General features: G+C 44.4%; 1 protein-coding gene across 5 annotated transcripts in view; it reads right to left on the bottom strand.

Moving 5' to 3' along the window:
• Positions 1–27,399, bottom strand: part of SLC4A11 (solute carrier family 4 member 11) — a 229,399-nt gene that overhangs the window by 168,344 nt on the left and 33,656 nt on the right. Inside the window, exon 1 of one of the 5 annotated variants that reach the window (XM_073611033.1) lies at positions 17,946–18,463. The exons of the other annotated variants lie outside the window; for them this stretch is intronic. The gene's annotated coding sequence lies outside the window, so the exon portion shown is untranslated. Of the gene's footprint in view, positions 1–17,945; positions 18,464–27,399 lie in introns of those variants that run through there. 5 annotated transcript variants of the gene reach the window in all.

The following is a 27,399-nucleotide window of genomic DNA, read 5'->3' as shown; positions in this document are numbered from 1 at the left end:
GGGAGAGCGGTGCGGGATTCAGGAACAGCCCAGGATTTCGTGACCCCTGGCAAATCGTCATTCGACCCCCAGGTTGAGAACCACTGTCCTAATGAGACCGCTGATTCTTCTAACTATCCTCCAAACTATAGGGGAACTATACTGACCACCATTGTAACAGGCATTCTTCTTACTGACTACAAGCTGTTTCTAAAATACGTTGAAAAAATGCCCACAAATGTAAAAAGGAAAAAACTCACGAGAATATTTGCAACTTATAAAAGTAAGTGATGTCAATTTCAGCCATTAGGGCCCTTTACACTTGGCCATTTTAAGGCAGCCAAAATCTTACAGTTTGCTGCATGAAAATGCATGTCAAGTAGAAATCCCATTCTTCTCTATTGGGCCCTGTTCATATCTACGTGCTGCAGATTAGTGTAAAAGGGAATCTATATGAACCCACGCACCGCGATGCGGGACCTCGGCGCTGCATGCACACAGAACAAAGTGAATCCAGCCTACCTTTTAAAGGAAAAATTAGATTACCCGGCTTTTGTGAGTAATTGCACCCTGGGTTAATGTACTATGTGATATTTGCGGTCTTCAAAAAGCGCACATGCTCTGCCTCCTTATTCATCTTGTCGATCAAGGCAAGCCGATTCCGGACGCACAAAGGAGGAAGTAACCAACGCAAAAGAGGAATAAGAACCACAAAGCCCTCTGGAATCCCTCCTATTGAGATGGCTCAAGATTCGCACTCTCCCCTCCAGGCCTTTTTGATCAGCAACACTATACAAGATAAATGTTCTGCTAGTTCTCATCCCTCAGAGGATTTATATAGAGACACTTCAAAAGGTTTTCAAGCAGTTATAAAATCTATTCTCCTCCAGTATCATACTTATTCATTTGCAGCCAGTCTTTACTGCAATCAGCCTCAGGCAAGCTTTAGGCCTGCTTTACGCACTATAGCAGTGGTCCCCAAACTGCTAAAGGGCCCCACATGGCCCTTTGCTTGCTCTTACCCGGCCTACAGGGCTGTTGAGGTACTATTCCTCCCACCGACACAAGCAGTGGGGCACTATTCCTCCCACCTACACCAGCAATGGGACACTATGCCTCCCACCGACACAACTAGTGGAGCATTATAGCTTCAACTGAAACTAACAATGGGGCACTATTCTTCCCACAGGCACCAGCAATGGAGCACCATTTCTCCCACTGATACCAGCAATGGGGCACTATTCCTCCCACTGACACCACAGACAATGCAGCACTATTCCTTCTCACACCAATAATGAGGCACTTTTCCACTGACACCAATAATGGAGACTATTCCACTTAATAAAAAAAAAAAAATAATTATGGGGCACTATTCCTCCTCCTATTGACTATAGTAATTTGTTTATTCCCACCAACCCCGAGGCTTTTTTACTTCCACCGACTAGCAATTTCTACTTCCACTGACTACAGCCCAGCGCACTCAAACAGTCCGAAGGACAGTCAACTGGCCCATTGTTTAGAATGTTTGGAGACCCCGACACTAGAGCCATCTTTCTTAACTACAGTTCCTCCATACATTGCTGGGGGTTGCCTGAGCAATAAACAATTTCTGTCTTTCAGTAACCACCAGCATCAAATAACTTTAAAATTTGTCTGTAAGAAGGACATTCACATCAGTAAGAGTGAGTCTGTAGGAGGAGTGTCCTTCTCCCACTGACCACCACCAAGGGTCCTTCTCCCACTGACCACCACCAAGGGTCCTTCTCCCACTGACCACCACCAAGGGTCCTTCTCCCACTGACCACCAATAGATGAGACCATTACACTGACTACCAATGGAAGAAGGCGCCTTTCCACTGACCACCACTGTATGGGGGACTGTAGTTTTCACTGTGCGTCTTTTCTGGCCATTATTATTTTTAAGAGCAGTTAGGAGTAAATAAAAAATTTGCTGTGGGTTTCAAATATGCTAGATACAATATGTAACATTCTTTATTCTTTTATGTATATTTTAGTTACAACTTTCTGACTGTGCTAATGTATTTTAGAATAGAGATGCAATAATCTAGCAGGGTTTCCAAGAGACGTGAAAATTATATCAAGAGTAAAAAAAAAAAAAAAAAAAAAAGTTCAGAAAGGCTGCTCTAAACTGGGACTCCCATTTTCTGAGACAACACTAAAACGCAAACCTATTAAAAACCTGAGAAATTTAATTCAGAGCAAAGAGGAAAAATAAAAATCAATCAGTCAAAAAGTGTTGATATAGGCATCTTAGGTTAAGAAAAAAAAAAAACTTGACTTTACCTGTAAATGTTGGCCTAGACCAGGGGTCTTCAAACTATGGCCTTTCAGTTGTTCAGGAACTACAATTCCCATCATGCCTAGTCATTTACAATGCCTAATGGGACGTGTAGTTCCACAACAGCTGGAGGGCCGTAGTTTGGAGATCCCTGGCCTAGACTTTGCCCTTTCCTACCTACTGAGTATCCCTTCCTATTGGTTTTCTGATGCAATAGACCGCTTAATTGACCAAGACGGAGGCTTAGACCAGGGGGTCTCCAAACTTTTCTAAAGAAAGCGCCAGTTTCTGGTCCTTCAGACTTTATGCGGGCAGGACTGTGCCCAGTGGGAGCAAACAATGCTCAATCTTTGGAATTAGGGGGAGAAATAGTGGGTGTCGGTGGCAGGGATTCTGCCCCACCGTGGGCATTGGTGGCAGGGATTCTGCCCCACCGTGGGCGTCGGTGGCAGGAATTAGGCCTCAAGGGCTAGATAAAAGGCAAGCAAAAAGCCAATTCCAGCCCAGGGCCACAGTTTGAAGACCCCTGGCTTAGACAAAGATGACGGGGGAAGAGAAGAGACCATGGCAACTTTTACAGGAAATGTTAGTAAATTTTGTTGTAAATTCGGCAGCCTATATCGGATCATTTTGACATGTGGTTCTGGCTCAAGGTAGCCTTGACTAATGTAATTCCTCATGCACTCAATAATTGCTTAGGCATGCAATAAACATTATTAGGGTGTCTAAAAGCCACTAAGGTGTGAGATTGTCTGAAAAAAAAATTCTGCCAGTCAATTTTTCGCCGCCTGCCCTGGCCCTCACTCTTTCTAAGCAGGGCTGGCCAAGAAATGTCAGCCAGGGTCATGGAGGGCCTTCAGATGTAAGATCATTGTCTGACACAACCAGAACAATGAGCTGAACATTCAATTCCCTCTGCAGACACCTTTGTTTTCATAGGGAGTGTCAACTCTGCCTCATTTTTGTACAAGATCTAAGGTTGGCCTCATCTGCCGCTCTGCGAGGCACTTGTATTGTGTATGTTTCATCAACCGGCTGCATTGCATTCATTGTTTTTTCAAAGCTTACACCCCATACAAGTTCACCATGTCAAGTGTGTCTATGGATCATTTCTAGAAGAAAAAGAGTAGAGAATTTATAACCTTGCAACAAAGCATATCTATAGGCAAAACCTTTTCTCTGCATTTTGGATCGAGTAGGGAAGGGTTAAAATGTGTTTCTCTCTCCCAAACGCTCCCCCCACACCTGTGATATTTGGGGAAATTTCCCTTCGTTTCCTGACCTGCAGACACAGCAGGAAGCGAAAGAAAATCTCTCCAAGAGTTATACAAGCACCCCACTTTGAAGAAATTGCCCTTTATTATTTTTCTGGTGACAACTCAAAATTGTAGATTTTCCCCTCCCTTTTAGTTCCAGTGGCAACTGGATAGCCACCAGGACACATACAACATTTCCCTAGCAGGGACACAAACAGCAATGAAAACCCAACATATTGTAACCCTGCATTGCTCGAAGAATAAAAAAACGGGGGAAAAAAAAAAAAAGGATGCATGTCCACTAAGGTCTGTTTCACAAGGGCAGAAGACTTGCAAGCCACTGAAAAACAATCCATGTGGTGGATCGCTTCTAAGATCACAATTGACAGCCAATTCACATGTGTTCATAAAGCGACATCACCCCTATGTTTTTGATCCCCCGAGACTAGAACGCGTTTTCTAAAAGCACAAAGATGCCGAATGGAGAACTTTGATGGGCTTGCATGAAAAACACACAATTCAGCCTGTCTTAACCTTTTAAAAACACAGAAGAACCCTTGAAATAAACTTTCTGATCTCAGGGAACCCCTACTAAAAATTACAATATCTACAACTCATGATACATTAGTGTGATGGTCGGTGGGAAGAATGCTCCTTACACCTGTGGACATTGGGAAGAATGACCCCCTTACAGATAGCTAAAAGGATCAATGGCGTCAGTGGAAACTTATCTGAGAGGCAGAAGTTACTCATATGAAAGAACCCTAGTGGATGAACCCTGGTCTAAGTCAACGGGAGTGCACCTAAAACTTGGATAAAATCGTGCTGCACCCAAAATCGCAGAGCACTGGCGTGAACCCGCTCTTGCCAATTAAAGCAAAATTTCTTCCTTTTCTGGGGTCCCCCCCCACCGTTGCTCTTGGCTTCTCCTCTTCTCAATGCGCCACCACTGTAAGGCGCTTATTATGGTGGCACACCTGCGGGCTCAACTCCGATCCATGCTGCCTGTGTCCATAGACACAGACAACGAGGCTTGGCCCCACCCAACAGGATTTGACTGACAGCAGCAGGAGCCAATGGCTCCCACTGCCTCAGCAAAGCCTGTGAGAGCAGGGAGAGCCACACCAGACAGGCACAGTGATGGATCGAGTGAGGACTTGGGTAATTATAGGGGTGGGGGGGGGGGGGGTTGTGGGTTTGGGCGATTTTACTACCTAAACATTTTCTACCATAACATGGTATTAAAGGTTCAGCTTTTTGTATTTTGTCTTAAATAACAAACATGTTATACTTAGCTGCTCTGTGTAATAGTTTTGCACAGAACAGGCCCGATACTCCTCTTCTTGGGTCCCATGCTGGCGCTCCTGGCTCCTCCCCCTTGACCAACCCTACCTGTTATGGGGGCGCTGGTGCATCTCGCTCCCAAGCCCTGCTCTATGCGTCCATTAGACACAGAGCAGCGGTTCGACCCAGCACCCCCTCCTCATTGGCTGTAATTGACGGCAGTGGGAGTCAATGGCTCCTGCTGCTGTCTCAGCCAATGAGGAGAAGGAGTCCCGGGACAGCTTAGGCTCCCATTCACATCGCTGGATTGAGAGGGGGCTCAGGTGTGTATTAGGGGGGCTGCGCATGGAATGTTTTCTACCTTCATGCATAGAATGCACGAAGGTAAAAAAACCTTCAGCCTTTACAATTACTTTAAGACAGTGCGTCCCTCATGGCACATAGGTTGGACTTGTGTCTTTTTTGACCTCACCTACTATGTAACTATAACAGAGAATACATTCAAGTAAAAGAATTTTTTAGTCTTTAAAAATGTAAACGTTAATAAAAAGTTTTGTACCAACCCCTGTAACTGCCACTTTTGCTAGATAAATTGGTGTGCTAAAGCAGTAGTTCTCAACCTCAGTCCTCAAGTACCCCCAACGGTCCACGTTTTCAGGTTTTCCTTTACTTTGCACAGCCGCTTTAAATCAATATCAATGACATGGTATTGATGAGAGACATTTTATCTAAGGGAAGTTCCCAAAACATGGCCGGTTGGGGGTACTTGAGGACTGTGCTAAAGGAAGTGGAAAAAAAATACCAGATCTGCTGGTAGGATTAAGAGTTTATAAAACAATCTTACAGAGGATACAGAAAAACAATAGCCGTGTTGACGATATGGACAGACAGCAATGTATATGTGGTTTTTGGTTTTCCCAAAGTGCCACTTTAATTTCCATATCATCTTTCCCCCGGTACCCAGGTTGATGGGCCCACAGATGGAGATCTGATGATAGATGGCACACAGCCCTGTCCTCAGAAAACAATCACTCTAATTTGGGATTATACAGATGGGACTCGCAGCTGAACTTTGTTTTTCCTCGTAAAAGGAGCTGGAGAGCAGAAGATCCATTACCGGAGACCTTTCAAAAATACGAGGTGATGGTTGTAATAATCGTAAAAGGTCGGCAGGCTATCAAGGCTTCCAAGATTAGCCCAACATCAAACAGTGAATGCATTCCCCCTACAGAGAAATGATATATCGGGAGGTTCTTATAGTTCTGTTCTTCTCTGGCAGCGATCTGATCGCTCGAGGAGAATATATTCTGGACGGTACAGAGCGCAGCGCTAGGTATAAAGTAACCGGGTATTGTGTTTACACAGACGTATCCATCCAGAGATAACAGAGGGTTGTTCTGTCATAAAGCTGCATTGGAGGGCAGTGAAGACATTGGTGGTCTAATGGACACCTGAGGTCTCCATAAGGAGGACCTCTCACCTGCCCATGCTAATCGCAGTCCACCAACCACTCCACCATCACCTACAGAGGCAAATGTGGAGAACGGATTGTGGCCGATATCGTGCGCAGCGCTGGTTATAAAGTAACCGGTTATTGGGTATGGTGTTTACACAGACTTATCCGTCCAGAGATAAGAGAGGGTTGTTATGTCATAAAAACTGACTCACCGCTCCGCTACTAAACTCACTAAAGTCCTATTCTGCCCAGGGAGAGTCTCTGGAGACTTCATGGTTATAGTGCAATAAACGGAACAGATACAGGATGGGACATCTGGTAAGTTGGGGGCTTTCAGAAGGTGTGTAGGTAGGTGTGTGGACATTTCATCTCTGGAAAAGGAGGACGTTATATACGGCAATATATCACTGGTGTCAACTGATGGCAGCTGGCTGTACACGGGTCATAGTGTGTTTGGCAAAGACAGTTCGTGATTTTGAACCACTTGCGAACTGACCCATAGTAGATTTACTGCTACAGGGCGGCCGCTCTATGCAGAATCACATTTTTTTCATTACACATACATACATAATATTTTTATGTAATATATATATATGTATGTATGTATGTATGTATGTATGTATGTATGTATGTATGTATGTATATATATATATATTATATATATATATATATATATATATATATATATATATATATATATATATATATATATATATATATATATATATATATATATATATACATACACATGCTATTTTTAGCGCTGTTTTACCGTTGTTTTAGCGGCGGTATTCGGCCGCTAGCGGTGCGGTTTTAACCCCCGCTGGCAGCCGAAAAAGGGTTAAAACCGCTCGCATAGCGCGGCTATAGCCGCACTGCCTCATTGATTTCGAGGAGACACACTGGACCGAGCTCTGCATATGTAAAACGACACAGAGCTCCATCCTGGCAGCAGGGATGTGCTGGAATTTGTTTCCCTATAAATAAAATCCAGCATATCCCTTAGTGAAAGCACCTCACAGTACACAAAAACACTGGCTTGGCATACATCGAACACTTTAATCACCCTAGAGGTTTAACTCCCTCCCAGCTGGTGTCATTAGTACAGTGACAGTGCATATTTTTTTAGCACTGATCACTGTTTTAGCGTCACTGGCTCCCACAAAGTGTCAGATTGTCCTCCACAATATCGCAGTCCTGCTATAAGTTGCTGGTCATCGCCATTATATATATACACACACACACACATACACACACACACACATAGAAAAACCCTAGTAAAATGTGGACTTTGATGAAAGTGATCATTTTTTGGGAGCTCTAAAAATGGGCTCCCCCCCCCAATCTATTCCCTGATCCCTCATGCAACTAGTATTTTTGGAGACACGGCTGTCGATCAGCTAGCATAGCCAAGGATGAAGCTATTCAAGCACATTTTGTGCTTGAATAGCTGCGTTGGAGGGCAGTGGAGACATTGGTGGTCTAATGGACCCCTGATGTCTCTCTCCTGTCACACATGCTATCACAGACCCCCAAGTGCTCTACCTTTAGCTGCAGAGGCAAATGCCAGGTGAGTGCTGTGGCCACAATGCATTCTTTCATGACCACATCAGGAATAAGTAGGTAAGCGTAGCTTCTGCCAATCACAGCCCATTCAAGTGATCGGGACTGCTCTGCAAGCTCCCTGCAACAGCAGTGCTCAAGGGGTTAAAGCAGGTGTTGAGGCAGTAACAAAACGCCTCCTTGACGTCTGTCAAATGCTCTCTGAAGAACGTTCTGAACACTAAAAAAAGTTATAAAAAAAAAAAAAAAAACACATTGTACTTTACTGCTAACAAGCCCCCTTTGTGATAGCAAGGGCAGGTGACACGTACTCTTTATGGAGACATCAGGATTTTATTAGATCCCCAATGTCTCCCCTGCCCTCCAATGCAGCTATTCAAGCACAAACTGTGCTTGAATAGCAGCAGCCTTGGCTATACTAGCTGAGGAACAAATGGCTGTGACCCAGAAAATTATGTAATAAACACCGCTTTCCAGGGTCAGTCCCAAGAGGGATCGGGGAATGGATAGAGATTGAGGGGGGCCCTCTCTGAGAGTCCCATAAAAGTGATCATTTATCAGAATGCCCTTCGTTGGCTCTTAAAGGCAGTACCCAGCTTACATCTGTAGCAGCAACCGTGAGCTTGATTTAACCACTTGTCTACCATGACATTTATATATGTACCCTGGTAGGCAAGTGGTAAAGTATAACTAAAAAGGCAAAAAAAAAATATTATATTTTTAGTTTTGGATAGCGTGAAAAAGGGTTTAGAACCCCTGTTGGGTTCTAATAGCTGTCTGTGTCCTCATTGGGGAGATTCACCATTTGTCCGGTTTAACATTATCACCGTGAAAGAAAATCCAACATTTTGGGTTGTCACAACAGGAAGGGGGGAACCTTCCAATGGGGACACCAGTTATCCCTGGTGATAACCAGAGATGTCCTCACTTTGGGGGGGATTTCCTCTCACTGTCGATTTTGGCTATGGGGCAGGAAGTCAAGAGGAAGGAAGGAAAAGGGGAGGAAGGAAGGAAGGAAAAGGGGAGGAAGGAAGGAAGGAAAAGGGGAGGAAGGAAGGAAGGAAAAGGGGAGGAAGGAAGGAAGGAAAAGGGGAGGAAGGAAGGAAGGAAAAGGGGAGGAAGGAAGGAAGGAAAAGGGGAGGAAGGAAGGAAGGAAAAGGGGAGGAAGGAAGGAAGGAAAAGGGGAGGAAGGAAGGAAGGAAAAGGGGAGGAAGGAAGGAAGGAAAAGGGGAGGAAGGAAGGAAGGAAAAGGGGAGGAAGGAAGGAAGGAAAAGGGGAGGAAGGAAGGAAGGAAGGAAGGAAGGAAGGAAAAGGGGAGGAAGGAAGGAAGGAAGGAAGGAAGGAAGGAAAAGGGGAGGAAGGAAGGAAGGAAGGAAGGAAAAGGGAAGGAAGGAAGGAAGGAAGGAAGGAAGGAAGGAAGGAAGGAAGGAAGGGGGAAAGAGGAAGGGGGAAAGAGGAAGAGGAAGGAAGGAAAAGGGGAGAAGGAAGGAAGGAAAAGGGAAAGAGGAAGGAAGGAAGGAAGGAAGGAAAAGGGGAGGAGGAAGGAAGGAAGGAAAAGGGGAGGAGGAAGGAAGGAAGGAAGGAAGGAAGGAAGGAAGGAAGGAAGGAAGGAAGGAAGGAAAAGGGGAGGAGGAAGGAAGGAAGGAAAAGGGGGAAGAGGAAGGAAGGAAAGAAAAAGGGGAAGAGGAAGGAAGGAAAGAAAAAGGGGAAGAGGAAGGAAGGAAAGAAAAGGGGGAAGAGGAAGGAAGGAAAGAAAAGGGGGAAGAGGAAGGAAGGAAAGAAAAAGGGGAAGAGGAAGGAAGGAAAGAAAAAGGGGAAGAGGAAGGAAGGAAAGAAAAAGGGGAAGAGGAAGGAAGGAAAGAAAAAGGGGAAGAGGAAGGAAGGAAAGAAAAAGGGGAAGAGGAAGGAAGGAAAGAAAAAGGGGAAGAGGAAGGAAGGAAAGAAAAAGGGGAAGAGGAAGGAAGGAAAGAAAAAGGGGAAAAGGAAGGAAGGAAAGAAAAAGGGGAAGAGGAAGGAAGGAAAAAAGAAAGAAAAAAAGAAAAAAAGAAAAAAAGAAAGAAAGAAAAAAAGAAAGAAAGAAAGAAAGAAAGAAAGAAAGAAAGAAAGAAAGAAAGAAAGAAAGAAAGAAAGAAAGAAAGAAAGAAAGAAAGAAAGAAAGAAAGAAAGAAAGAAAGAAAGAAAGAAAGAAAGAAAGAAAGAAAGAAAGATGCCTACAATCTGGACTGATCCGGGTCTGGTCACTTTCCAGATATAAGTTGTCCTCCTTGCACCGTTCATACTGCTCCGCTGCCTCCAGACCTATCAACTATATCAAAGCTCAGAGCATTACTTGGAGGAAAGTTATTTAAAACACCATTAAGCCGGGAGATTAATTCTCCTCGGAGCTTGATTATAATTACAGAGAGAGAACCGCGCTAGGCAAGTGTAGCGGTAGGACGCAACGGGGAGCCACGCACCTCTCCGGATGAAGATTTAATAATAATTGGGAGCAAAAGACGGAAAAAGTTCAGTGAAAAAAAATAAAATAAATAAAAGATGGATTTCTAATAAGATAAAACAGAACTAGGTTAAAGAGGACCTGTCATTAAAAGTCATACTTTACATGAACTCAAATCTACATTGCAAAATCATCTCAATTTTTAAACATCTAAATAAAATACAATAAAAACACAACAACCACACATACAGGTCTCTGCAATGCAATAAAGCAAAAGATCACATGGTCTAGGATTACCAGAAGCAGGGGTGTTCCTAGATCTACAAAAGATCTGGGGCTAGAGCCCATAGCAGCGTAGTAAAGAAAGTCATACGCTTGGGGGGGGCATACACATGTATATACATTAATATACATGTGTGTGTGTGTGTGTATATCCCCAGAGAGCCCCCCACTTACATTAGGGTCCCCAGAGAGCCTCCCCCTTTACATCAGGGTCCCCAGAGAGCCACCACCTTGCATCAGGGTTCCCCGAGAGCCCCCCACTTACATCAGGGTCCCCAGAGAGCCTCCCTGCCCCTTGGGGACCCCTGCAGAGACTCGGGGCTCCCTGCAGAGACTCGGGGCTATAGCCCCAAAAGCCACCCTCTAGCGACGCCACTGACCAGAAGCATTGAAGGTGTTTCCAGGCAGTAGAGGCTCTAAGGATTTTTTTTTCCTGGTCAACCCAAAGTGAGAGACAAGAGGATCAGCAAAGCACAACCACTGAGCAGCACTTCTAGATAATAGGCGGAGCTTGCATACCTAATGAACAAATATGGAGACACCCAAAATGCTAAACCGAAAAGAATGCAAACCAATACGTTTCTTTACATGAACACCAACTTCATCCATGTACATAAAACCCTTTTTAAAATACAGTCCCCCCCCTCTTAGGGCACAGTAAAAAAATAATCAAGCAGTATTTCTATCAAATAAAGTAACTTAAAGTGGCTGTAAATCTCAGACATGAAATATGAACAAAGCATATCCCTCTATAGTGTGTACTTGTCTCATTCCGGAGCACCAAGTGTCATTTCTGACTGCTGACTCCTTCCTCTGCTACCGTGATGGATCACTTCAGACAAGTTTTCATGACACCAAGAAAAAAAAAAAAAAAAAGTGACAGGGGGAGGGCCCCTTCAGCTTATTGACAGCCTCAGCTCTGTTCCCGTTTGCTGTGTGAAGGGGGTGTGTCTCTTTCCTCCAAAACAGATGAGCAGAATAATTCAGCATATTGCACAGATGTAGAGAAGAGAATACTGCAGATAAACAGGTACAACTTATGTAGGAGAATTTTCTTCATCTCTGTGCATCACCCGGGGATAGTCGCTTCACTGGGTACATGGAAGGGGTTTACAACCACTTTAAAGGCTGAGCTCCAGGCCAACTGCTAAACACACACACAGATGAAAACAGATATATGAGAGAGTTTACCTGCCAAAAAGGATTTGTATGTGTCCATCCAGACCTGAGATTTACACAGCTCTGCCCCACAGCACAGCCCTGTCTGGCCAGGTAGGAAACCCAATTTCGTTTTTATCTGTCTCTTCCCCAGTACTGTTACTGAACAGTAAAGGAAGAGCACGAGATTGATGAGCTCATCTCTCTGTCACTTGGCTCTCTCCTCCCATCAGCAGGTTTCCTGTTAGCACATGAACGAATGGGTTTCTTGTGCTGTTTCTCCCTCTCCCAGTCTGAGCTCTGCTGTGCACGGACTGTGATAGGTTGATATCAGGTCAATGCAATGTCAGTCGCTCACATTGATTGGGGGGGGCGGCAATTTACATATATAAAAACGCATTCTTTAACTCAACACATGAAGTAAGCGCACATGCGTTGCAATACACCATGCATTGTGGCAAAAATTGACACGATCGATTTTTTGGGGTGTTTGAAGGCCATTGATTTCCATAGGGTGCCTTAATGCAACACAAACATGAATGGGCCCTTGGGGATGTATTAAAAATTATGGAACTTCAAAATTTGTGTATTTTATAGCCACCTCAGTTCATCTTTAACATAAACCCAGGATATATTTTTAGAAGATCACACAAAAGTAGAGGCCTGACATATTAAAATTGACTCCAGTTATAAAATGCTGGCTCTTATGGACTTCCCCTCCCGCATACAAGTCGAGATATTACAATGTAATCAGAGTAGACTATATAAAATCTGGTTGTAGCATCTGGCTCGTTTAGAAACATTACTAAAAGGATTTGTATTTTGCTGTTTGCTCCCATAGAAGAAGGTTATCTGCCAGGCTTCGGAGATGCCAGGCCATAAAGTATTGATAACATGAAGAGATAGAAAGGCTTTTATATGAAGGAATACTCTTTGGTGATTCTTTTGGGTGACTCAGCTCTCATTAAAAATTCAGCATTGGAAAATATCACAATTACTAGTATTTGCCAAAAAAAATCTTTTAAAAGAAGCACTCAAAGCCAGGAGGAGCGCCAATCTCCGAGGTCCAAAGCCAGGAGGAGCGCCAATCTCCGAGGTCCAAAGCCAGGAGGAGCGCCAATCTCCGAGGTCCAAAGCCAGGAGGAGCGCCAATCTCCGAGGTCCAAAGCCAGGAGGAGCGCCAATCCCCGAGGTCCAAAGCCAGGAGGAGCGCCAATCCCCGAGGTCCAAAGCCAGGAGGAGCGCCAATCCCCGAGGTCCAAAGCCAGGAGGAGCGCCAATCCCCGAGGTCCAAAGCCAGGAGGAGCGCCAATCCCCGAGGTCCAAAGCCAGGAGGAGCGCCAATCCCCGAGGTCCAAAGCCAGGAGGAGCGCCTCTATCTGAAAAGCCACAGCATGAATTCCAATGGCAGAGCACCTCCAGTCTCCATATATAACCTTTAAAACAATATTCCTTCACATTCTGAAACATGGAAGGCTGCAAGTTAATAGATCATTGAAGTCAGCTACCCAGAGTAACCTCTGTATGTGCCTGGTCTGCTTTAAAAGGTGGAATTCCAGACAAAGCATTTTGACTTAGCTTTGGATGGAGTGGAGAACCTTGGTCAGCCTTTTATTGCTATGCGTGTTCCTACTGTGAACTTCTGTCCCAGTGATGGTAGATAGGAGAAGAGGTCTACTGAGGAAGAGTTAGAACCACTTTTCAGAAACTTCATAAATTAATTTTACATTGGGCCCAGTCCAGGTGATCAGCTGTAGGCGAATTTTGGAGTGCCAAGTCACTAGGTGGATTCAGTTTTTCAGCATCAAGGTCCTACTGCAACAGTTCCTCTCTTCTGTCCACCTTGGACATGTTCCTATTGAGACCTACCAACCCTTTGGGGGTTTCCTACTCCTCTTCCTGCGTTCTACATAATATATAAAACCCAACGTGTAGAGTGAGATATCCTTTGTGAAGCGAGTGGCCGGTGTACAGACCTAGAAATCCATTCCCAGGTCTACATGAAAGGGTAAGGTGCTTCAACTCTGCACGTAATATACCACATTGGGTTGCTGATCACTTTACCTCTTTAAAATTATAAATATAATAATGGATGAATGGATGGATGGAATTCTCCTGTGGGCTGGAGATAAGCATTTGATTTCTTCAAATCAGTTATTTCAGAGCGATGCCGTTCTTCCTGCATCCCGCACACAGGCCCTTTGCTACAGACAATGTCTCCCTCAAGTGTTAACAGGCACGGTGAAGTGAACAGCTCCTGTTATCCGGTACTATAGGGCTGCACATTGTAGCGGCACGCTCCCTCTCCTAACGTGACCCAAGCAATGGTGTGAGTATATGCATTCTGTACACTAACCTGGCATGACCACAGAGCTGCTGAACCCAGCCTGACAATGAGCCTTTCCGGAATCATCACAGGTACGCCTAATCCGGAGCCATCAGCTTCTAGACAAGCCGTGCATTATACATACATGATAGTCATGTATTATTCACAGGAACAACAAATTGTACCGGAAAAGAGAAGCATGCTGAAGGAGTCAAGGCATCTCCAATTCATCACCCCGTGCCTATATACTTTACAATCAGATGGTGTAAATCTGACCCCGGTCCTACCTTTCAGTCTCACACAGTTGTACCAGCTCCTCTCCTGGACTGAAATAACTTACTCCGATTTCCCTGCACACTGTGAGCTTCTCACAAGAAGTTTAACAAAGAGCAGAAATACCAGATTCACACGGGACTGCCCTCTACAGGTCATATGGGCTTCTCATACCAGCGATGATCCAAGAAGCCGGTGGTGAAAAAAAATACACAGGACTGTAATTTGCTAGTTGCCTGGCTGTTAGAGCAATCCAAAGGCTTGGACACCTAACAGGTATGCAAATCAGGGGTTCCGACTTCACTAGCCATATGCTTGTTCCAGCAGAGGCAACTCGGAGGCCACAGCTAGGCAATTAACATTTTGGAAGAAAGTCACTGATGGATTGCAATAAAACTCAATCATGAAGAGAACTTTGCTCATTGGCTTGATAATGTTGTGTCTTCTGTGTAGGAGGTCAATGGGAATACTTGGGTCCAATGCAGAATTTTTAGGGGTAAAAAGGGTCCTCGTTTTGAGACCAATTCACGCCTATCATTGGGCCAAAGACATTGTCCTTACTAATGATTGGACGGCTGCAATACTTTCCTTTGGAGAACAAATTACCTATATATTGGATAATGAACAATCACTTCCCTTCAAATCACACTTGCGTTGAGTTCGGTGAAAGACAATTCTGGTTGACCTCTCCATACACTTCAGCCATTTACCAGATTTCAACTCATCAACTGTTTATCAAAAAATAAATAAATTCTCAATCTCCCCCAATTGGTCCGTGCCCAGCTCAACCCCCAACTGTCCCGTGCCCAGCTCAACCCCCCCACCAACTGTCCCGTGCCCAGCTCAACCACCCCCCCACCAACTGTCCCGTGCCCAGCTCAACCACCCCCCCACCAACTGTCCCGTGCCCAGCTCAACCACCCCCCCACCAACTGTCCCGTGCCCAGCTCAACCACCCCCCCACCAACTGTCACGTGCCCAGCTCAAACACCCCCCCACCAACTGTCCCGTGCCCAGCTCAACCACCCCCCCACCAACTGTCCCGTGCCCAGCTCAACCACCCCCCCACCAACTGTCCCGTGCCCAGCTCAACCCCCCCACCAACTGTCCCGTGCCCAGCTCAACCCCCCCACCAACTGTCCCGTGCCCAGCTCAACCCCCCCACCAACTGTCCCGTGCCCAGCTCAACCCCCCCACCAACTGTCCCGTGCCCAGCTCAACCCCCCAACCAACTGTCCCGTGCCCAGCTCCACCCCTGCCAACTGTCCCGTGCCCAGCTCCACCCCTGCCAACTCTCCCGTGCCCAGCTCATAAACCATTTATCCCATTCCAGTGATCTGTTCAGATCCTGTCAAGATAAAATATGGGAGATGCTACTGTAAACCCCAGAGCGGTCATCCTCATGTTTTGCTATACAAGTCACTGAAAAGCAACACCAGTTCAATCCCCGCACACTTATTTGACCAACTAGGATGACAACCACACAGCTCTCAAATTAAGAAATTAAATTTTACATTAAATTTTACCAGAGCAGTAGCTTAGTGATTAGCATGTCTGCCTTGCAGCACCGGAGGCCCTCGTCTAAAATACCAACCAGGACAATATGTGGATGGAGTTTGCATGCTCTCCCTGTGTTTGCATGCGTTACCTCCAGGTACTTTGATTTCCTCCCACGCTCCCAAGACATGCTGGAAGGTTAATTGGGGAACATTTGGGGAGGGGTTGAGGAAAGACCCGGCTACCTATTGCGTAATAAATTCACCAAGGAAAAAGGATCACAAGCATATCAGTCAAATCAGATACGACTGTATAGATCTATACATAATTATACCAAGTGAGGTCCCCTTCAGGAAACCCAGGAGCAATTTAGAATTTGCAGATTGAAAACATTCTCGCAATACAACAGGGTAGCTACAGTATGTTTTGGTGGACTACAACTCTCAGCACCACCAAACTATCACACTGGGGGGGGGGGGGGGGGACTTGTAATACCACCAGACAGTCGAGAGAATGAAGTTTGCCATGCCAAGCTGGCTGAGAAGACAGTGTGCTCTCCAGTCTGCAAAAACAGCCAGCAGCACCAACAATATTAATAATCCTGCCACAATTGGAATAATACATGAAGCCGTCCCCTGCTGACAGCAATGAGGAGCACACGCTAAGCGCAACACATGACGCGCCTTCATGAGAACAGAAAATTATTATTGCCTATTGCACACAGCCCCCAATCATTAGACCCCATAGGGATACTGCGCACAGCCCCCAATCAGACCCCATAGGGATACTGCGCACAGCCCCCAATCATTAGACCCCATAGGGATACTGCGCACAGCCCCCAATCATTAGACCCCATAGGGATACTGCGCACAGCCCCCAATCATTAGACCCCATAGGGATACTGCGCACAGCCCTCAATCATTAGACCCCATAAGGATACTGCGCACAGCCCCAATCATTGGATCCCATGAGGATACTGCACACAGCCCCAATCATTGGACCCCATGAGGATACTGGACACAGCCCCAATCATTGGATCCCATGAGGATACTGCACACAGCCCCAATCATTGGACCCCATGAGGACACTGCACACAGCCCCAATCATTGGACCCCATGAGGACACTGCACACAGCCCCAATCATTGGACCCCCATTGATATTACACACAGCCTCAATCATTGGACCTCCATTGATATTACACACAGCCCCAATCATTGGACCTCCAGTGATATTACACACAGCCCCAATCATTGGACCTCCATTGATATTACACACAGCCCCAATCATTGGACCTCCATTGATATTACACACAGCCCCAATCATTGGACCCCCATTGATATTACACACAGCCTCAATCATTGGACCCCCATTGATATTACACACAGCCTCAATCATTGGACCTCCATTGATATTACACACAGCCCCAATCATTGGACCTCCATTGATATTACACACAGCCCCAATCAACCATTGGAACCACAGTACAGATACTGCACACAGCCCCAATGATTGGACCCACATAGCTATTGCACACAGCCCCGGTCATTGGACCCCCATACCAAATACGGCACACAGCCCTAATTGCTGTACCCCTATGCTGATACTGAACACAGCCCCATTCACTGGACCCATTTACCGACACCACACATAGCCCCTGTCCTTGGGGTCCCCCGACCCCCCCAATTCACATACTGCCCACAGCCCCAATCTTTGGACGTCCATACTGGTACTGCCCACTCCCCAATCATTGGACCCCCCTATACTGTTACTGCACACAGCATTATCAATCAATGACAGCTGGTAATAGACACTAAACTCCAACTAAAAAAAAAAAAAAAAAAAAAAACACAACATTTGTGCCAAGTTGGGTGCCCAGAATGATGACTTGGCTCCAGGCTGCACTAATGCATTCACCCCAGAGACCCATCCTCTGACCTGCCATCTCAGTTCTGCTGGTCCAAAACAACCCAACCCCTGCAGCTATAGCTACTCAGGAACCTACAAAACAGAAAGCAACTTCGGATTTATCATCACAAATAAAAGGTGCTACCACAATTAATCGCCTGACCCAAAACATACTGCCACCCACCCCCCCCCCCTCCTAAAAAATTATCACCAATAACAGATGGCTTACCTGCCTGGCCGGCAGAGCCAGGAGAGAGGCGAGGACCCAGGAGGAGAAGGATGATCTTAGGAGTCTTTAATGCTAACGGCCACCAACAAGTAAACTTGATGCATGGAGATCGGTGGAAATTAAGGGGCCACAGAGGTGCACTGGGGGGAGTATTGCTAGGAGAGGCAATGCTTTCATCTCCAGCACTCTATTGGCGTGCAACAAAACAAGGTGGAGCTACAGACCGGGAACCCCTGGAATAAAGCGCTTCAGCCACCAGCCAGGAGCAGTGACCAGGAAACAGGAGAGGAGGAGGAGGAGGATGATGAGGGGGAAAAATGCAATAGAAAATAAAAAAATACACAGAGAGCCGAGGAGTCAGGAGTGACATTCCAGCAGCCGCTCGCTCGCTGTCGCTGCTCGTGCAGAGAGGACTGAGCTGAGTAATGGAAGAGACGCAGCACACAGGGTGCCAAGTCTTGTGCCCACGGAGGATGACTGAGGAATGGGATGGCAAACGATGGGGAGCAAAACCAGCAACTCTACACAGGTACCCGAGCTGACGAGGGCAGCGGGGGGGGGGGGGGTTGGGGGGGCCATACGAAGCCCGCTCAGTCTAATGAATAGAGGACCGATGTAACGCGGCAACTCTTCCTCGGGTAGGTAAGAGCACGCTCAATGCAAATCTGCTTATTTGCTTCTGTAAACTATTAACCCTTTCAGTGCAAAATCTCCTTCACACCACACAGTTTATGTGCACTACAAAAAGCGCAGGATCGCAGCGCTCCAAGGGCCCGTTCACATGTGCGGTGCTCTCCAAACCTCGCGAACCGTAAGCGGGCGCGCACTCGTGCAAGGTTCAAGGGGTTAAAGCAGGTGGTGAGGAGGCGACACAACACTTTGTGCTTTTTGACAGGCGCTGAGGAAGCATCACCACCTGCTTTAACCCCCTTGGAACCTTGCACTAACGTGCGCTTTGCTCTGGTGGGGCGTTTGCAAAATTGCCCCCATTTATTGAATGGGTCGCCCCTGGCGGCCACTACGCACGCTGAAGGCGACAGGGGGTATAATTCTTGCTGCTGTGAAGCTTAGCTTTGCAGCTTGTGTACACCCCCAGCTGCTGCCTCTGCATCTAAAAAAAAAAAAAGGGTGTGAAGGGTGTGGGGGGGGGTCAGGTCTGGGTTAAAGCATGGTTCAACCGCTGGGTTTTATTGCCCCGTCCAACCTCATGTGTGAGCAAGCCCTAAAAAGAGCACAAAGATTAGTTACGATTAGGGCCCTTTGCGCACGATAATCCCGTTTGAGCATCTACTTTTTACAGACTTTTTTTTGTATGCATTCTCGCACGCGAAAACGTATTCTCGCGTTTTTGTTTTGCGCAGTATGTAAATGGCCATTTGCGTGCATGAGGCATAAAATTAGTGACCAAAAATGCAGATTTTTCTTCTTTTTTTTTTTTTTTCACTGAACAATGCACGCCGCTTGTTTACGCGCCTGTGTGCATAGGCACATTACACGATTTGGGCTATATTTTAGCTCAGTAAAAAAATAAATAAATAAAAGCTGTAGTGTGCAAGAGGCCATATAATCTACGAAGTTCTTCAAAATCAGTGTGATGCATTAGAAAGTGGTGCATTGCCTTTCTACAAAATCCTGCATATTTTTATATTTTTTATATATTTTTTTGTGCATTTGGGCAACAATGCTATATCATAGTCAATGCTACTGAAAAACGCACAAAAAAGAAAAAAAAAATGCAACATGCTTTTTAAATTAGCGCGTCTCAAGCCACATGTCCAAAAAAAAAAAAAAAAAATGAAGACCAGAAAAGGACAAAAATTATGGGAAAAAAAAAAAAAAAAAAAAAAAAAACCTCATCTTCTATTGTAAAAACAATGCAATGCATAAAAAATAACTAAAAGATAAAGAAAACCCTACACTAAAAATACATTCTGTTTTAAGGGAAATGTGCATTTTCTAACCCAATAGTGTGAATGAACCATTTAACGCCAGGTTCATCTACAACCGTGTCCGCTTTTGTCCGTTTCCTCATTTTTATTTTTTTTACATCGTATGTTGGCGCGCTTTTTTTTTTTTTTTATTGTTCTATTGGGGATCGCAGTGTGAGAATTCACAGAAAAAATGCACATGCTTCTCCTTTCAAGCCACACTGCAGAGATCTGCACAGCCTTACTGAACAACAATCGCTTCCTATGAAACGTGCGATGTTTTGGTTGTGGACCCATCCAGTTTCTAAATTTTGCCTTACAAAAAGCGCAAAGGATAAGAATGAAGCCTTATAAATAGAAGCTGCTACAAATTGTATCAACTGTCTGAATTCTTAAAGTGGAACTCCAGCCAAAAGAGTAAGTTCCACTGGTTTTCCTCCTCCCCCCCCTCCACTAACAATAGGCACTTTTTGTTGGGGGGGGGGGGCGTTTTTACGGCTCGGGCATGTGTAATAGGAAGCCCTTAGACCTCTTTTACACTGGGGCCCGTGGCAGCGCTAAAGAGCGGTGTTTAAGCAGCACTTTTAACCCCAAAGAAGGGGGTTAAAAACTCCCGTGTTGTGGCGCTTCCAAAGCGCGTTTCATTCCTTCATTCATTCCAATGAGCAGGGCGTTTTGGGAGCGCTAGATGCTGCTTGCAGGACTTTTCGGAACGTCCCACAAGCGCACCACCCCAGTATGAAAAGTCCCACTTGAATGAATGGGAGGCGGGTTTTTGAGGCGCTTAGCAGAGGCTATTTCCCGGGTTAAAACGCCTGAAAACCGCCCCAGTGTGAAAGGGGTCTTAGTTAAGATGCCGGCCATTGCAGAACTGGCTCGGGTGAGGACAGAGCTGGATCCCTGGGACAAGTAAGTGTCCTTTGAAAAGTCAGCAGCTACAAGATTTTTATTAAAATTTTTTTTTTGGGGGGGGGGGGGGGGGGGGGGGTAGACTGGAGCTCCTCTTTAAAACTGATCCCCTGGATTCAATTATGCCCATTTAAAAAAGATCCAGGCAGCAGTTTTAAAGAGGAGCTCCAGTCTACCCCCCCCCCCCCCCCCCAAAAAAAAAATTTTAATAAAAAGTGCGATCGTTATATTGTTCAATCAGCTGGTTGTTTACAAAAGATGAAACTAAGGCTCAGTTCCACCAACGCGGTTTTTTTTTTCATGCTTTTTGCAGAAACGCAGGACATTCATTATTTAACATAGGTTCCTATGGGACACGTTCACATCAAATCATTTTTGTGCCTCTGTATTTTTTGAAAAGGGTCAGTGACTTTTTTTTTTTTTTTACGCAAAACGCTGCTTTTTTGTTTCAATAGAGAAGTGGCAGAAAAGCATGTAGTGCATTTTTAGCGCTTTTTTGATGCGTTCGCATTATTTAATCTGCCCAAAAACGAATTGGCCAAATAAAAAAGAAAAAAAAAAAGGAAGGAGAATCAAGAAACACGTGTCCCGAAAATGCGGAAAGCACAGCAAAAAGAGCTGCTGAAATGCTTAAAAGCAACATGCATAGATGTGAATCGAGCCCTAGGCTGCATTCACACCTAGGAGATCTTGAATCACAGGCAGAATCGCCGCAATACTGCCTGCGATTTCAAAACGCTCTGGAAAAATGACAAATTGCAGAACGCGCATTTCAGATTCCATTCATTTAAATTGCACCTAAAAAAAAAAAAAAATAAACAAATTAAAAAAAAACAAAAAAAAAAAAAAAAAACGCAGAGTGCGGTTCTGCTGCGATTGTCGTGCAATAAATCGCGACAGACCGCATCGCGTGCACTTTTTTTGGGTGACAAGCTCCACGCGATGCGGTTGGCCGAGATTGATTGGACAATCACGGCAGAACCGTACCACGTTTTTAAGTAGCGTTAAAATGAATGGCATCTGAAATGTGTCTTCCACGATGTTATTTTACCAGAGCGCTTTGAAATCGTGGGCAGAATCGTGGTGACTCAGTGCCCCCCCCCCCCCCCCCCCCGCACAAAGCAAGGTCCATAAAGACATGGATGAGTGAGTTTGGGATGGAGGAACATGACTGGCCTGCACAGAGTCCTGATCTCAACCCGATAGAACACCTTTGGGATGAATAAGAGCTACGATTAAGCACTGTTTGAAGTGTGAAACGTGTCAGCTCTTCTGTCCGTTCTGCTGTGGCATGTTTTTGTGATTTTTTTACTCAAGAAAAAGCGAAAATACGTTTTTTTTTTTTTTTTTGAGTGCGGCTGTCCAGGACTCTTTCAATACTTCAGCGCAGACTATGAGCCAGGCCTTCTCATCCACATCAGTGCCTGACCTCACAAATGAGCTTCTGGAAGAATGGTCAAACATTCCCATAGACACACTCCTAAACCTTGTGGACGGCCTTCCCAGAGGAGTTGAAGCTGTTATAGCTGCAAAGGGTGGGCCAACAGAACCGCATGGCCAAAACGCACATTTAAAAAAAAAAAAAATCTCACTAAGCTCATCACCCTCCCCCCCCCCCCCAAAAAAAAGAAAGAGAAGGGCACAAAGCTTCTTTTGGGCAACAAACGCACATAGGGGGAAGCGCCCCCCCCCCCCATTTTGGATAGAGTAAGGAAGGGTTATAAACCCCTATCAGATTTTTTTTTTTTTTTGCGCCATCTGTGTCCTATTGTGGAGATTTCCCTTCACTTCCTGTCCCATAGCCAAACAGGAAGTGAGGGGAGATCCCTCAAATTAAAGGGAATTCCTTGGGTACCCCCCAGGTCACCAGAACTAGCGTACCCATTAGAAGACTTCCCCTTTATTACCTTTTCTGGGGACAGCCCAAAATTTGGGATTTTCTTTTACTTTCAATGATAATGGGAAACTGGACAAATAAGCAGAGTGAATCCCCCTATAGAAAGACACAGATAGCAATAAAAACTGACAGGAGTTCTAATCCATCTCCACTATCCAAAACTAAAGAAAAAAAAAAAAAAAAAAAGAAGTTTTGCCTTTAGTTATACTTTAAGTTTGGGTTTACTTCTACTATAAAAAGAGGAACTTCCCCTCCGGCTATGGGAAAACTAAAAGTCAGCAACTACAAGTACTGAACCTGCTGACTAAGGCTCGACTCACACTAATACGTTTTTTGATGCATTTTGCAGAAAAGCAGGGAAATTTTTTTAATGGGTTCCTATGGAACATGTTCACATCAATGCATTTTTGTGCCTCTGCGTTTTTGGAAAGGGTCAGGGACTCCCCCCCCCCCCCCCCATGTAAAATGCAGCGTTTTGCATGAATTCAATGGACCCGAATCCAAAACGCAAGTACCACGTTTTTTGCCACTTTTTTTTTTTTTTTTAATACACTGTATATAGCTGTTTGCTAAGCAACCACAGTGTAAACAAAATTTAAATAAAATGCAAAATGCGGCAAAAACACATGTTCAAAAACGCGGCCTGCAAAAAGCACTGCAGAAACGTTCAAAACCGGGGGTGTTTAGATGGACTAGCAGATTTCCGGTTAAACGGATTGCTGTGGTAGGCTCTGATTGGCTCCGACAGTGATCAGTCACTATGAAGCCTACTCTTGTGGGGTTTTTTTTTTGTGAGTGAAGAGGGAAAAATAAAAAAATACAAATGCAGCTGCTTTTTTCCCCCCTTTGCAAAAATAAATAAATAAACAAAAAAAAAAACAAAAAAAAAAAAAAGAAGGAAGGAAGTAGTGTGTAAAAATAAATAAATAAATAAAAAATACCTGGATTAAAGGTTTGATCTAAGTCAGTGCCAGGGTTGGGATCAAGGTCAGTATAAATTTTTTTTTTTTTTTTTTTTTTTTTTTTAGCATCAGTGTTTTAGGCTACTTTTACACTGGAGGCACTTTACAGGCGCTATAACGTTAAAAATGGCGCCCGCAAAGCACCATGAAAGAGCCTCTCCTCTCACTCCAATGTGAAAGCCCGAGGGCGCCATGAAAGAGCCTCTCCTCTCACTCCAATGTGAAAGCCCGAGGGCTTTCACACTGGAGCGGTGAGCTGGCATGATAGTTTAAAAAAAAAAAAAAAAAAAAAAAAAGTTCTGCAAGCAGCATCTTTGCAGCACTGTAGGAGCAGTGTATACACCGCTCCTAAAGCGCCCCTGCCCATTGAAGACAATGGGCAGTGCCGCCGTACCGCCGGCAAAGCACCACTGCGCTTTGTTAGCGGTTTTAACCCTTTTTTAGAAAAACCTCTGCAAAAACAACGGTAAAGCGCCGCTAAAAATAGTGGCACTTAACCGCTGATGCCCCCAACGCCCCAGTGTAAAATTAGCCTTAGGTAGGACAAAAAAAATAAACAAAATAAATAAATAAAAAGCCAGAACACTTGCTTCTGGTCTGTACTACGGGTACAAACAAAAAGTACCATACCCATATGTGGTATCACTGCGATTGTCAGGTGAAGGACAATTTATTTTGGGTTGTTCCTTGGTGGTAGGTTATGGCAGCAACAAGAAATATACAGCTACATTTATAAAAAAAAAAAAAAAAAAAATTGTATTTACTATTTTGGGCCAGTTTTCCTTTACGGCACAAAGTAAATGTGAGGATATATGTACAATTTTACTAACACGTGTCAAAGTTGCAAAATTGTCCTTAGGCATTTTGATTTGTTCTACCCATATGCATGAAGGGGTTAAGATTTGGTAAGCTGCAATATAATAAAAGGTTTGCTTTTAGGTTTCATACGGCTCTAATTGGGATTGTTGACAAGATTGTAAGAGTTGGCAAAAAAAAACAGAAAAAAAAAACCACTACCCATCATGTGAAAGCACAGAAAACCCACAGCCCCCGGGTGCAGTTGTACAAGGCGCGATATAGATATACATTGTGCAGATGTCTCCTTTAATGAAATCAGCGCTTCCAGTAATGTATGGGCATCTGCACAATGTAATTAACCCTTCGCCACAGCGGGTCCCTACGAGGCTCGTTCTGTGGACGCAACAAGGAGAGGTGGTAATTGTACAAGAGGTCAGCTCTGTTTAAAAGGGAAAGCTTTCACAAGATATGGGGGTGGATTTAAGTAAATCTGAAACACACGCACACAATCTGGTGCAGGTCTGCATAGAAACCAATCAGCTTCCAGGTTTTATTGTCAAAGCTGTAATTGAACAAAGCTATTTAGAAGCCGATTGGCTACCATGCACAGCGGCACCAGATTCTGAACTCTCCAGTTTTTGTGATTTAAAAAAGGGAACCGCCAAGGTTGATCTCTCCTTCTGAAAACCGCGCTGGCCGTCATACTGATCCAACAGCTTCACTGCTTTTCCAGCAGAAAAAAAAAGCATGCATGTCAGTGATGCCTACGGCACAGTCTTGTAATGATGTGCTTAAAGATTTTTTTTTTTTTTTCATCTGAATGCATTTTGTGTTTATGATGTGTTTTGGATATATTACATCACTGACTTCCAGCATGCAATTGTGTATACTGGACACGGGAGCAAAAAAAAATGCATCAAAATCGCAACGCGGCACACAGGATGTCAAGGAAATACTTTTTATGCGCTTTTTATCACACTGGAAAAGAAACAAGCCTTTAGGCCTGGTTCACACCTATGCAGGTTGCATATTCCAGGTGCATTTTGCAATACATGTTTTTAATCTATTGAAGTCTATGGAACCAAAAAAAAAAAAAATAAAAAAGTCCCTGGCAATTTTCATAAAACGCACAGATGTGAACATGACCCATAGGAAACCATGTTAAATGGACAAAATGAAAAAACGCACAAAAAAAAAAAAATTATGCATAGGTGTGAACCAGGCCCAAAACTTTGATGCATTACAATTCAAATCCCAATCACAACACTATCTGCCTGGAGTTTGAGTGGTGGGGCAGGTAGGTACATATAGGGGATGGATTTACTAAAGGCAAATAGACGGTGCACTAAGTACAGTTGCTCCAGAGCTTAGTAAATGTGGGTATTCTTTAATAAATAAAGCTTCCCCTATCACATGCAAGGAGAAAAAAAAAACAAAAAAAAAAAACAAACACACATTGGATGATGGAAGTCAGCAGGCTTTGTTGTATCATGGTTACGTGATCATTTAAGTTATTTTAGGGTTTTTATTCAATATGTGCAAAGAGAGATCACACAAATACTTATAAAAAAAGTGTAACATTTATTAAGATAAAGACAGATAAAAAAATAGGACAAGAAAATCTAACTAAAGATGATGTTTCCACCATGCCCCCCCCAATTAAGTGGCATGGCACAGGTGACCACAGATGCATGCATGATTGCAAGCTCTGAAGACGAGACCATTATTACAAGCTGTGTGTGTGTGTGTGTGTGTGTGTGTGTTATTTAGGGGGAATGTCCAACCAATCCCCCTCTGGAGCAGAATGACCTCACATTCAGCTTGTAATACTTGTCTCGTCTTCAGAGCTTGCAATCATGCATGCATCTGTGGTCACCTGTGCCATGCCACCTAATGGGAGGGACCCATGGTGGAAACAACATCTTTACTTATAAGTGTAACATTTTATTTATTTTCTTGTCCTATTTTCTTTTATCTCTATTTGTCATCATCTTTAATAAAATGTTACACTTATAAGTAAAGTAAAGATGTTGTTTCCACCATGGGTCCCCCCATTAGGTGGCATGGCACAGGTGACCACAGATGCATGCACGATTGCAAGCTCTGAAGACGAGACAAGTATTACAAGCTGAAAGTGAGGTCATTCTGCTCCAGAGGGGGATTGGTTGGACATTTCCCTAAACAACACACACAGCTTGTAATAATGGTCTTGTCTTAAGAGCTTGCAATCATGCATGCATCTGTGGTCACCTGTGCCATGCCACATAATGGGGAGGACCCATGGTGGAAACATCTTTAGTCCAGAGGGGGATTGGTTGGATGTTTTCCTAAAAACACACAGAGCTTGTAATAATGGTCTCGTCTTCAGAGCTTGCAATCATGCATGCGTCTGGGGTCACCTGGGCCACAGAAATACACAAGGGGAGAGGCGCCTCTGGGTGTAGATATAGAACAGGTTTATTAAACACTTAAAAAGTGGCAACTCACACTCAAAAATAAAAAATAAAGTATTATGATTATTAATAATAATAATTATTATTATTAATCTGTGCCATGCCACTTAATGGGGGGGACCCATGGCGATCTTTAGTTAGGTATTCTTGTCCTAATTTCTTTATCTGTCATCATCTTTAATAAATGTTGTATTTATATACTCCAAAGACATGCTGGTAGTTTAAATGGCTTCTGTCTAAATTGTCCCTAGTATATGAATGTGAGTTAGGGACCTTAGATTGTAAGCTCCTCCTTGAGGGTAGGGACCAAAGTTAATGTACAATGTATATGTAAAGCGCTGCGTAAATTGATGGCGCTATACAAGTACCTTAAATAATAATAATTTTTATTTGTGTGATCCGTTTGGCACATATCAAATAAAAACCCTAAAAGAACAAACCATCACGTGACCGTGATAGCAAATGAGTGGAAGCCTGTTGTAAGCTCTGGAGCAGTTGCACCTGCAA

The sequence above is a fragment of the Aquarana catesbeiana genome, linkage group LG01 (assembly GCF_042186555.1).
Source record: "Aquarana catesbeiana isolate 2022-GZ linkage group LG01, ASM4218655v1, whole genome shotgun sequence".
Classification (NCBI taxonomy): domain Eukaryota; kingdom Metazoa; phylum Chordata; class Amphibia; order Anura; family Ranidae; genus Aquarana; species Aquarana catesbeiana.
This window is presented reverse-complemented; position numbering and strand designations above follow the sequence as displayed.